We start from the raw sequence: 13731 nt of genomic DNA, 5'->3' as shown, positions 1-13731 counted from the left end.
ACCTGCGTAATGCGGACGCCCATAGTGCAGGAGTTCCGATTTAGGGCGGATGAGGTTCAAACAATCCTTTAGAAGAGGCTGTCCCGGGCCTTCTCCGGGGTCTTCCCAGCGTAGCCTCTCGGGCTCAGGCGAGCTGGGTTTTGGGAGCTGGTCGTCCGAGACCCCCTTAGAGCAGACCGCCACCTGTTGGTCCCCGGCCGAGATGACAGGCTTTCGCCCACACCTGTGGGAGGCCGAGGACCGAGAACTACAGAGCCTGAGCCCCAGGGTGCCGATCCTGTAAACTGTTCCGCAGCGCGGAGCCGAGTAGCCAATCTGTGAGGGCTGACGCGAGAATCTGCCACCTCTCACCGGCCACCGCTGGTCAGTAGCTCCGTCATTTGCGCCGTCACTATTAGTGAGCTCTAACCACGACCGCCTGACTGCTGCGGTGGAGCACACCGGACGACCCTATGTAACCTTGGGATAGTGACTTAGCGTTAAGAGCCGAAAAGATTTCTCCTTTCTATATTTTCGATTTCCTACTAGGACAGGCCTTTCTAAAAGCTATTTCTGCTTTCTCAGATTTACATTGCTTCTACCGGGAAAATCCCTGAGGCAGAGCTCAGGTGCTGACTTTTATGGCCTTAAGAAATCTGACTTCCAGCCGTTGGGCAGTGGTGGCACACGCCTTTAATCCCAGTACTTGAGAGGCAGAGGCAGGCGGAACTCCGTGAGTTCGAGGCCAGCCTGGTCTTAAAAAGTGAGCCCAGGACAGCCAAGGCTACACAGAGAAACCCTGTCTCGAAACAACAACAACAACCAAAAAAAAAGAAAGAAAAGAAAAGAATTCTGACTCCTGCCCAGGCTTTAATCCTAGCACTCAGGAGGCAGGGGCAGGCAGATCACTGTGAGTTTGAGGCCAGCCTGGTCTACAAAGCGAGTGCAGGACAGCCAAGGCTACACAAAGAAACCCTGTCTTGAAAAACCAAAATAAATAAATAAATAAATAAATAAATCTGACTCCCAGGCCACTCATTACTTGGATAAGATTCGCTGGCCTTTCTTCCCATCTTCTTCTAAGGGACAGGCCCGTTTGACAACATAACAGTACTATAAAATATACAGTGATGGCAACTTCCTATCAACAAAGTAGCTAGTGGCTTTTGACTTAGAGAAGACATAGAAAAGAATACAGTAAATTTCACAAGCTCTCTCTTCCGGGTTCTTGCCATCTGGCTAGAATCGAGGCTCATCTGGAGAGGCTGAGTGTGTAGTTCAGTTGGTAGCACCCTTGTCCATCGCTAGTCATTTGTGAAGTCCTGGGTTCAATCCCTAGAGCCACGGGTGGGGGAGGGGCTTGTTCATAAATAGAAGATGGACAAGGGCATCTGGTTAGGCTGCTTTCAAACATGGGCCATGGTCCAAGCAGAGGATGGAGCCTTGCTGCTCACAGGACACAGTGGCCACCTTGCAGCCCTTCTCTTGTCCCCTTAAGTACTTATAGAGCAAGAGGGATATAAAAGATCTCAAGTATCAGACAAAACTCTAAACTTGTCTGCCCTTCAGCTTTAAGTCTTCATTTTTTAAAAACTGAGGTGACCGATTCAGTTGTGAGGACCAGACACGCCCAGCAGAGCAATGTACAAGAACCTCCTGGGTTCTCACAACCCCCCACAACCCTGCAAGAAAAATGAAAATGGGAGGGAGGGGGAGGAGCAAATAACAGACATCCTTAAGTCTCAACAGCCCATTCCACAAGCAACATCTGGGAGGAGGGAATGACCTAGACTCACCCCTGGGTCTGAACAATTGGAAAGGCAAATGCTTAAAGGAAATCTGGTTAAGGAGTCGGGAGAGGGCAGGCAAGGCTGTCTGGGGTGTGGGGTGGGGGTTGGGGTGGTGCACTGTACCCTGCCTTAGCAAGTAGCTCTTCTTCTTTCCTGCTACACCATTTGTCCAAGCTATGCTGTCCTCCTTCCTGCATACCTGAGGTCACCTCCCAGTAGGCTCGTGGTCTACTGTGAGTCCCTATAGCACTATATAGCCCTATAGCTATGATCTCTGCCTCCCAAACACAAACCTGCTGGCCACTGTGCCTAAAATAGTGCCGTTGTCTTTGAGGCCTTTCTTGTTCCCGGAGCTCATCTTGCCCTAGTCTTTCCCTCTCACCTTCTGTTGCTTGGAACACACTAGGCTTACTACTGTCTAGCTTATTACTGTTTACTGTCCCATCTGAAACTGCTGAGCTGTTCAGCTAGGAGCACCATTTCCAGGTTTTGCTATATAGCCAACGCTTCAATTGAGTCTTGGTTGTAATTTTTTTTTTTCTTTCTTTCTTTCTTTCTTTTTTTTTTTTTTTTTTAAGAATATTCTATTTATAATGCAACTAAGTGAAAAAGGATATAGAACTAGAAATGAAATTGCTCCATCTTTTTTTTTTTTTTTAAAGATTTATTTATTATGTATACAGTGTTGTCTGCTTGTAGGCCAAAAGAGGGCATCAGGTTACATTATAGACGGTTGTGACCCACCATGTGGTTGCTGGGAATTGAACTCAGGACCTTTGGAAGAGCAGGCGGTGCTCTTAACCACTGAGCCATCTCTCCAGCCCCAATTTTTTTTCTTTTTGAGACTGGGTTTCACTATGTAGCTTTGGCTGATTGGAATTCAGCATGTAAACCAGTCTGGCCTTGAACTCATGGAGGTCTGCTCCCAAGTGCTGGGTATTAAAGGTGTGACTGTAATATCGTCTTCTTAGAGAATGATTCCTTCTTCAATCTCAAACAGTAGGCCTCCCATCTCTTTGTTTCTTTACCTTGTGTTTATGTTTTATTTTAATAAGTAAAATATATAAAAATAAAACAATAACTTATAAATAATAAAATGTATTTTGTATTGCTTTATATCACTATTACTATGTGTGTGTGTGTGTGTGTGTGTGCACATGTGCCATGGTGAGTGTGTAGAGGTCACAGGACAACTTCCAAGTAGGCTTTCTCCTTCTACCATGGGATCTAGGGGTCAAACTCAGGTCATCAGGTTTGTTCAATCCGTGGTTTTATCTGCTGAGTCATCTCGTTGGCCCTTTGAGTTTTATGTTTATTGTCTGTCTTCTCCAAGGAAGGTACAAGTTCCTTAAAAATACTTTTTTGTCTGCTACTGTACCCCTAGAACCCAGGCCAGTGTTTTGGCATGTATGACTGCCCAATAATATTTGTTAAAAGAATTAACAATATTGACTGCTTCTTATTTTATAACTTAGATAACATTTATATGCTTAAAAAAATTCAATCTCTGGGCAAACATGATGGCACACACCTGTGATCCCAGTGAGTAGGAGGCTGAGGTAAAGGGTAGTAAATTAGAGACCAACATTGGTTATGTAGTGAGTTCCAGGATGGCCTTGGGTGACACAGAAAGAAAGACTGTGTCTTAACAACAACAAAAAGAAAGAAAAGAGAAAGACCCATCTCAACACAACACAAAAGAAAAGGCCCTCATCATCTTTAACAGGGTTTGCATGGTATCCACCTAACATCCAGACAATTGATGATGAAGAGCCCAGTTCTGAGACATCTAGTTGAAGGGCCACACAAGTAAGTTTGGGGCCTAGAAGGCCCTTTTACTCCACATGTATTCACCTGGTTAGTAATTCCTAAAGTCTCTGGCTTCTCTGTGGACCAATTTAGCCTGAGGTTTCTCTCCCCACCCTTGGGTATTTTCATACCTCCATGTCTCCTTTCTTTGCCAATTAGACCAGAAGAAAGAAAATTATGGCTTTGAAGATTTTGGTCCATGCCCATGAGCCAGATGGCAGGTTAGTCACCTGGAGATTCTAGGATTTTTACCTGGGTGTTAAGAGAGCCTCTTAAAAAACATCTATCTCAAAATAAATTTTCTACCATTGGCCACAGTAGCTATAATTCCCCATTGGCCACCACTTTCTGGGCAGGATTGCTATATGACACATTTTTAATCTTAATGGTGACCTGTTTGTGGTTGTGAGTGTACCTAGAGATGAAGTGAAGAAACGCACTGTGATGTCCAGACAACACTGGGGTCCCTTGAAATCGAATCTGTCGGTAAGTGAGGCTCTGGCTTTCTCTACAGCCACTGTTCAGTTGGTGAAGATGTGGATTTAACAGAGGTTATTGCTTAGTCAGATAAGAATGATGAAGCTAAGGAGGACAAGAGGGACGAGGCATAAGCAAGGGAGTGATTTGGGCCGGTAATGGAATTAAGACTGGAGAGGAAGGAGATAAAGACACAGGAGGGGTGACTTTTAAGAAGCGGTATGCCCATACATATAATTTTAAGTAGACACAGGTGGGCTTGTGGGGCTATGAACATGCCACATGCAAGAAGAAGCTGAGCCTGAGATACAGAAGACTCTTAATTCCACCACTAGGGCGCCCCCACGTGACTTCATCTTGGGCAGGACCCCAGAGACTTCATCTTTCTTTTCTTCATCCTGGAAGAGAGAGGACCATCTTGACTCCTTTGTAAAGTTGCTGAGGGAATCAAAGTAGACAAGGTCAGAGCTTCATTATAAATTACAAAGCAAAACTCAAGTATGGTGGTCATGTCTATAATCCTAGCACAGGCAGATCTCTATGAGTTTAAGGCTGGCCTGGTGTACAGTGAGTTCTAGGTTAGCCAGAACCACGCAGTGAGAGCCTTTGGCAAAAAACAGAACAAAACAAAACAAACAAACAAAAAAAACCACCCCCCCTAAAAATTAAACCAATTAATCAAACAAACTCATTATCTTGCTTTGCAGCAGCAATTCTGAACCAAGCACTTATGAAAGTTTTTCCCCTTTGAAAAACTCTTACTATTCCTCATCCTCACTGGACAGATGAGAAGTCGGGGGTGCCTATGTGCTTGTAGGTCTTAGACATGGGTTTTTACTAGATTCTGGTTACTTATATTTCATGACATTCTGAGTTCTACCCAGAATGCCCCAGGCCTTTATCTCTTGCTCAAGGACTCATTATTTTTGGATTGCTAAAGACAACATTTTTTTTATTTATTATTTTTTTTAGACAAGGTTGCTCTGTGTAGCCTTGGCTGTCCTGGACTCACTTTATATTTATAGACCAGACTGGCTTTGAACTCACAGAGATTCGACTGCCTCTGCTTCCCAACTGCTGGGACTCAATTCCACCCACACTCCACTCCCTGCTTGCTAACCTCAGGAGAAGGTGTTGCTGCTCCAGGGGCTTGATTTCAAAATCTTCTGCCAGCTGTGAGGGTCAGCTAGGGCATAGGATTGTGTGGCTGAACACCAGTGTGCAGATGCTAGCCTTGGCCTCTTCCTTTGCCCAGCCCACTCAGCTCCTCTATTTGGATCCATACTAAGCTCTTGGATGCTTGCCTACTGTTCCTGTAACAGTCAACAGGTTAGGTTTCCTGGGACACAGTGTTTTTTGGGTTTTAGTATTTATTTGTTTGTTTACTTATCATTCCCCACTAAGAACCACTAGAGAGGAGATCAGGAGTGGGTCTCTCACAGATTCATCTTTCTGCCCCGTGGCTGACACACAGTCCTGAGACCCCAGCCATTCCTGGGGTGGTGGCATGGTAAGCAAGGATTGGAGGCCCACTAGGTCCAGAAGGCTGGGGTAAGACAAACTCAGGAGTCCAGATGTTCACAGCACGTAGTGAAACAATGTTAGATTTGGGAGAGGCTTCCATATGTGCTTGCTGGACCAGGGCAGAGGTGGGTGGGGCTGGGGGAGGGGGGTGGGAAGGAGGGAGGGGGCAGGGGGTGCACCTACCGGGATTGGAGCAGAGGCAGGACAAAGCCTAGGCTGAGGACAAAGTCATGGCCGTCCCAGGAATGTGAATTCAGGGGTGACCAGTGGCAGGGATGTCACTAGAATTTGAGCATTAAATGCAGACACTGTCCCTTTTGGCTGACTCTCCAAACCCTGCACCCACTTATGGCTGCAGACTGCTGCGGCTCCGGTGTGCCCTTCTTTCAGCTGTCAAAGGACAGCTCTGGAAACACGTTCTTCTATAACGCTGTCACTCACACCTTGCTCACCTGTCACACCTTTGTCTGACCTCCCATTTCAGCTACACATTAGCAGGAGAGAAGGAAAGTGAAAGGAACGCTCCACGCGTCTAGATTTGTTGGTCTGGGTTGTACACGGGCCAGACATGTTTGATGTCTTCAACTGTCTTTCCACCAGGCAAGATAGACAAGCAGTTAAAGGCATGGTTGGAGCCAGGCTGTTCCTGCTCAGAATATGTCTGCTTCTGCTCATGACCTCGAAAAGGTCACCTAACCTTTCTGAGGGTCAGTTTCCTGTGCTGTAAAGTGTGGGAGGCAGCTACCTAAGGGGACTGCATAGGAGAAGGTGGTGCATGGCACCCAATAAGCGCATATTAAATGGAAACCAAACAAAACAATAAAGCCTTCCAAGTGGGAGATTGTACTACATTTACAGAAATAGGAGCTTGGGAAGCTGTGGCAAAGAAACATGTCTCCAGAGGCGAGTTCTTTGTTCCAAACCTGCTGTCTCACAGCATGGAGCTTTGTTCTCTGAGAAGCCAGATACCCTACATAGGCTGCCGGTTCTTGGGGCCAGGACTGTGTCTGATTTCATGGACAGAGGCTGAGGAGGCTAAGAAATACTTCAGCTGGTGGCTTTGCCTGGCACTGGGTGAGGCAAATCAGGCTCCCTCCTTCCCAGACCTGGGGAGTTCCTGAGTCTTCAAATGTCTATATCTCTCCCAGGTCAACTCATTATCTTCTCTTATCATGACATTGGGGGGGGGGGGAGCTGAGAAACTGGTAGGGGGCTCCCACATGTGGGAAGCACCCCAGTGTGTATGTAAGGTGATGGGATAGGCAGCTTTCAAGCATTCTTTCATTCGACTCTCATAGTCAATCATCCCAGGAGAAGGCTCTTATCATCACCGACATTTCACAAGGAAGGACATCAATAAAAAGGTTAAGACTCTTATATAAGAGGAATCGAGGCACCCTAGGCCTCAGATGGAGATTACTTCTGGATAAATCCCATTCACCTAAAAATCATAAATCAAAGTCCTTAGGTCTTATTTTAAAAGCCAATGATGTGTTATGTTTATGAATAAAACAGCCTCATTAAATGTTAAAAAATATTAACCAGGCATGGTGGCATATATATGTGTGTGTGTGTGTGTGTGTATAGATAGATAGATAGATAGATAGATAGAGAGAGAGAGAGAGAGAGAGAGAGAGAGAGTTTTGCTTTTTATTTTTTGAGACAGAGATTCTCTTTAGCCCTGGCTGTCCTGGAACTCACTTTGTAGACTAGTCTGGCCTTGAACTTACAGAGATCTGCCTACCTATGCCTCTCAAGTGGTAGGATTAAATGCGTGTGCCACCGGGCACATCCAAGTCTACATCGAGAAACCCTGTCTCGAAAACCCAAAAATCAATCAATCAGTCAATAAAGGTGTATGCTGCCGCCACCACCAATTCTCTACCTTCCCATCCCCCACCCCTACCAAAAATAATTTCTTTTAAGGGCTAAGGATGAAGTTATAGTAATGGAGCACTTGCTTAGCACATGTGAGGCCTTGGGTTCAGCAAAAAATGATAAGAAACAACAAATAAAAACACAAAACACAGTCATGCAAAAAAGCACGCAACCAATATCACAATGAAGAGTGGCTGCCAAGCCTCCAATTGTATCTACTTCCATCTCTCACCACAGAGATCCATTATCCCAAATTTGGGAATAGCATTTCTCCTTGCTGTCATTATCTCTGTATTATTTTCTTTCTTTCCTCGCTGTTGGCTCCCTATCCCTTTCTGAACATGTACGGGTTATTATCACACTCTGCCAGACCTATGGCATCCCCTCAAGTCCCTCATTGGGTGCTTAGTCATTGAGCGGAGCACTAGAATCTACCCACATCTACTTCCCCCAGAGCTTTGGCACAACCCCCAAGAGCCGGTGCCTGTTGGTCCTCAACACCACAAGTAAAAGCTTAGACACAGGAGGTGGGCCAAGGAGCACAAAGTCCATGATATTGACTTTCAACTAGAGAACCAGAGATGGAAAAGGGGATGGAACTTGTGTCCAGGCAAGATACAGGTTTCTTCAAAGCTGTCCTCTGCCTGCTCAGTGTGAGTGCATCTCAGACCACTTAGGGTGGTCCAGTGTGTAGAAGGCCAGTGCCCACTTGGAGCTCTACTGCCTGGAACATGGGACCCAACCGGAGGGACAGATGCTCTATGACAAAACCATCAATGGAGGAAATGACTCCTTCCCCCACATTTTCAGTGAAAGAGAGGCTGGAAACCATGTGCCCCACGCAGTGTTTGTGACCTGAAGATGGGTTATCAGTCCCTGTCACAGCCTTGTCTGCTGCATTTCTGAAGAGCTTTGGGGTTAATCATCACCACCTTTTCGGTTCTGCAACCAATTCCAATTCCAGATCTAAGATCCTGGTCATACATCGCCTGAGTCCCAAGGTCACACACTACATCCCTTTCCACAGCAGTAAGAAGCATGCCCAGGCAAGCTGATAATGCGTTCAAGGCAGCTCATCAAATGTCACTACACCATGACCAAAAACAACTTGGGGAGGAAAGGGTTTATTTTATTTTATACTCTCAGGTCTCCCCTGAGGGTAGTCAGGGCAGGAGCCTGGAGCTGAAACATGGAAGATGCTGCCTACAGGTTTGCTCTCTGGTTTATGCTCAGCTAACTGATTTTGTCCCCACAGTGGGACAGACCCTCCTATGTGACAAATATGATCACCCCAGACAAATATGATCTAGGAACTCTTTAATTGAAGTTCCCTCTTCCCAGGTGTTTTAGTTCAGAGTTTCTATTGCTGTAATGAAACACCATAACCAAAAAAAAAAAAAAAAAAAAAAAAAAAAAGCAAGGAAAGGGTTTATTTGGCTTGCATTTCCACATTGTAAGCCATTACTGAAGGAACCCAAGACAGAAGCTCCAACAGGAACCTGGAGGCAGGAGCTGATGCAGAGGCTATGGAGGAGTGCTGCTTACTGGCTAGTTCTTCATGACTTTCTCAGCCTGCTTTCTTAGAACCCAGGACTACCAGTCCAGGAGTGGTCCCACCCACAATGGGCTGGGCCCTCCCCATGAATCACTTATTAAGAAAATGCCCTCCGGGCTTTCTTACAACCTGATCGTATGGAGACTTTTTTCCATTTGAGGCTTCCTTTTCTCTGATGACTCTAGCTTCTGTCAAGTTGACATAGAATTAGCCAGTATACCAGGTCACTATAGGTTGTGTCAAGCTGACAATAAAAATCAACTAGCAAGCAGGGCGTGGTAGCACATGCCTGTAATCCCAGCAATGAGAAGGCAGAGACAGAGACAGAGGCAGAGGCAGAGGCAGAAGCAGATGGATCTCTGTGAGTTTGAGGCCACCCTGGTCTACAAAGTGAGTCCAGGGCAACCAAACAAACACAAACACAAGCCAGCATACTGCACAAGCCACAGCTGTTTATAAGCACTTTATATTATCTTGTTTAAACCTAAAATGTGTGTAGTAGTCATTGTACCTACTGCAAGCCCCATGGGGACAAAGCTTGCTCACTATTCTATTATTGGCACCTCAAACGTCGCCTGCTATATTAGTCAGTCAGTCAGTGTTTGTTGAAGGAAGTGTTATACGGATACCTGTTTTATAGACGTGGAGATGAGGGTTCTAGAAGTTCTGCGTCTTGCCCAAGGTTACCTTGCTAGTAAATAGAGGGACCGGGATTCAAACCCAGGCAAGCCTGAACAGAAGCTGGTGCTCTGGCTCCCTCAGATCACCACCCTTCTTGTCCATGGTGGTGCCAGACTCCACCTCCTCTGGCCTGCCAAGTGCCCCAAACCTAGACAGTGACTCAGGCACCCTGAGGGCCGGGAGGGATAATTGCTGACAGCTCCTCTGCCCTGACTCTGGGATAGAGCACGTCAAGGTACGAGAAGAAGCAGTGGCCTGAGCCAGGGCAGACGCTTCTTTGGGGACAATCTTTAGGCTGCTACTGCCCTTAGGAAGAGTCTCATTGTACCTCATAAGGAGGTGTGGCGAGGGCCTAGGAGAGACCATTGGGAGGCCTGAAAAGAAAGTCACTGGCCAATTTAGCTGGGTGCTCAGACAGATAGGCATAGTGTTCCTTTCTGTTTGGTGTACTAGCCAGCCCACCCTGGTTGTCTGTGGCTATCTCCTTCTGGTTATGCCTCCTAGCTAGCACACACATCTCCATGCTCCCATTGGCATGCACTGACAGGCCTGGGTGGGATGGAATGTGGGTATGAGCACCACCCAGTTTGGCTCCTGGGGACTCCTTCCCTCAACGCGCAAGGAAATGCTTTCATCCTTTATACTTGTAAAGCCAGGTACAATTACATCCTGCACAGCAACTCATGAGACAGGTTCCCAGCTTTGGCCCTCATCTTTGCTGTGTCAGGAGTGCTCCAAAGCTGTATTTCTTGTCATCTCCTTCTGAGATGCCACCTCCCTCTGCTTAGTGTTGCTGTTGCCATGCCTTCCAGCTTAGGTCACAGACACCTAGAACCTGGGAGCTTCCCCTTCACTGGCTTCCCCTGGGTCCTAGCTCCCACCTGTCCGTGTGACTCATTTGGCACTTGGAGGGAGCTGCCTTGAACAGTATGCCGAATCTGTGAATTTATGCTTTTACATATGGAGCTTCTTGCTGTTGCCCTAAGTCCCTGCCTAGGTTTCACTTTTTATGTGTATTTGAATGCCAGTGTGCACACGCTTCAGGATTTGGAAGGTACCAACAATTTTTATGAACTGTAATAGCAAGTCTTTATCTGATTCTCCTCTTGGCAGCTACCAAACCTAGTATCATTTTGTGTTTATCTTTTTTTTTTTTTTTTTAAACTTCTGAGGCAGAGTCTTGTTAGGCAATCCAACTTGGCCTTTAATTTATGATCCTCTTGTTTCAGCTAGGTGCTTGGATTACAGGCACGTTCCACCACACCTAAATGTTTGTTTTTTTGTTTTGTTTTGTTTTTTGAAACAGGGTTTCTCTGTGTAGCCCTGGCTGTCCTGGACTCACTTTGTAGACCAGGCTGGCCTCAAACTCACAGCGATCTGCCTGCCTCTGCCTCCCGAGTGCTGGGATTAAAGGTATGCGCCACCACACCTGGCTTAAATGTTTGTTTTCTAAAAAGACTTTCTTAATTTCTTTCTTTCTTTCTTTCTTTCTTTCTTTCTTTCTTTCTTTCTTTCTTTCTTCCTTCCTTCCTGGGTTTCTCTATGTAACAGCCCTGGCTGTCTTAGGCTTGCTTTGTAGACCAGGCTGGCCTTGAAGTCATAGGGATCCACTGCCTCTTTCTCCCCAGTGCTGGGATTAAAGGTGTGTGCTGACATGCGTGGTTTAATATATATATATATATATATATATTTTTTTTTTTTTTTTTTTGAGACAGGGTTTCTCTGTGTAGTCTTTGCCATCCTGGACTCACTTTGTAGACCAGGCTGGCCTCGAACTCACAGCGATCTGCATGCCTCTGCCTCCCGAGTGCTGGGATTAAAGGCGTGCGCCACCACGCCCGGCTTTTAAGACATATTTTTAAAAGCCTTGCATGGTAGTGCATACCTTTAAACCCAGTACTTGGGAAGCAGAGGCAGGCAGATATCTAAATTTGAGGCTAGTCTGGCCTACACAGAGAAGTTCTTTTTCAACAAACCATACAAAAGATTTATTTTAAAGTGTATTTGTGTGTGTCTGTTTGTTAAGGTGTGCACAGAGGTCAGAAGAGGTCATCAGCTCCCCTGTGGCTGGATTTGCAGGCAGTTGTTTTGGGCACTAGTACTGTAGATGCTGGAATTCAAATTTGTGTCCGCTGTAAGAGCAGTGAGAACTCTGAACCACACGATCTTGGTTTAGTTTTCAAATAATTTTTACTGTTTGTTTGTTTGCTTGTTTACTTGTTTGTGTTGAGCCAGAGACCCTCTAAGCAGTTCTGGCTGCCCTAAACTCTGCTTTGTAGACCAGGCTGGTCTCAGAGTCATAGAGATCCTCCTGCCTCTGCCTCTGCCTCCTGAGTGCTGAGTTTAAAAGGTATGCTTTATCTCACAACTCTGGCCCCACAGATTGTTTTATTTTAAACATTTTATTTTTCTTTCTTTTTAAATTTTAATTATTTTATTTTTCTTTTATGTGCATTGGGGCTTTTCCCTGCATGCACGTCTGTTTGAGGGTATCAAGGTCCCCGAAAGTGGAGTTACAGTTGTGAGCTGCCATGTGGGTGCTGGGAATTGAACCCAGTCTTTTGGAAGAGCAGCCAGTGCTCTTAAGCATTGAGCCATTTCTCCAGCTTCCCTTCCTTTAAGACAGGGTTTCTCTGTGTAGCTGGACTATAGCTGTGCCCACAGCCCTGCCTTCAGTGTGTTAAACTTTTTGAACATTGTCAATCATTCAAAATGCACAGCACTTTCTGGTAGCTTTTGCTTATATAACTCTTGCTGTAATGGGACTGAAGATCTTTTCATGAATTAGAAGCCAGTATTTCATCCTCTGTGAGCTATCTGTGACCTTTAACAATCTAAAATATTACACTGGGTTTGAGGCACGGTGGCTCACGTCTGCAAACCCAGCACCTGGCAGGAAGATCAGAAATCAAGGCCTGTCTCAGGTACATAGTGAGTTTAGAGGTCAGCCTTGGCTACATGAGACCCTGTCTCAAAACTTCCTGACTATTTGACCACTCTAGAGAATGGAGAGACTGGGAGAATGGAACCAACAAGTGAGGTAGACTAAAGTCTTGTGCAGTAGCCAACTCTTTATTTAGAGCATTTATACTCTGAAGGTTTATACTTTACAATTTATACTCTGAAGGTTAAGAGGAGTCACAGGAGTAAAGTGTACAATCGCAAGGCCAAGCACATGTGGTGGTAGATAAGCCACATGTGGCAGAAATGTGCTTTCCCATAGAGGCATATAAATAAATAACAACAGTCTGTTGTAATGAATAAACTCACTCCTATCTGCTATACCGAGGAGGGGCACAAAAACATAATCCAAGAAAAATTACATGTTTTGAAGAAACTGAGGTCACAAGATTATGGTCTTGGTTTCTTGGCATTTTCTCACAGGCACTCAGAAACCTCCTCACACAACTCCATTCTTAGACTGTGTTCTGACACCCCCCTCCAGAAAAAAATTTTATAAAAATTACACAGAGTGCAAGAAATGCAGTACATTCACATAGCAGGCATGAGACCCTGGGTTTGATCTCCAGTGTTAAATTGTTATTTGTATTTTTAATTATTTTTTAATTTTTAAAAAAGATTTATTATTATTATGTATACAGTGCTCTGCTTGCATATACACCTTCAGGCCAGAAAGGGTACCAGATCTCATTGTAGATGGTTGTGAGCCATCATGTGGTTGCTGGGAACTGAACTCAGAGCCTCTGGAAGAGCAGTCAGTGCTCTTAGACTCTGAGCCATCTCTCTAGCCCAGTGTTAAATTTTTAAAAAGAAGTTTGTCTTACAAATTATTTGACTTTCTTTTTTGAAAAAAGAAAAATAAGGGGGCTGGAGAGATGCCTCAGTGGTTAATAGCACTCACTGCTCTTCCAAAGGTCCTGAGTTTAATTTCCAGCAACCACATGGCAGCTCTCAACTGTCTGATGCCCTCTTCTGGTGCACAAATGTAAATGCAGACAAAGTACCCATATACATAAATACATCTTTAAACAAACTTTTTAAAAGATGTGTTTATTTATTATTATTGAACTCAGGACC

This window comes from Acomys russatus, chromosome 12 (genome assembly GCF_903995435.1).
Source record: "Acomys russatus chromosome 12, mAcoRus1.1, whole genome shotgun sequence".
NCBI lineage: Eukaryota > Metazoa > Chordata > Mammalia > Rodentia > Muridae > Acomys > Acomys russatus.
This window is presented reverse-complemented; position numbering follows the sequence as displayed.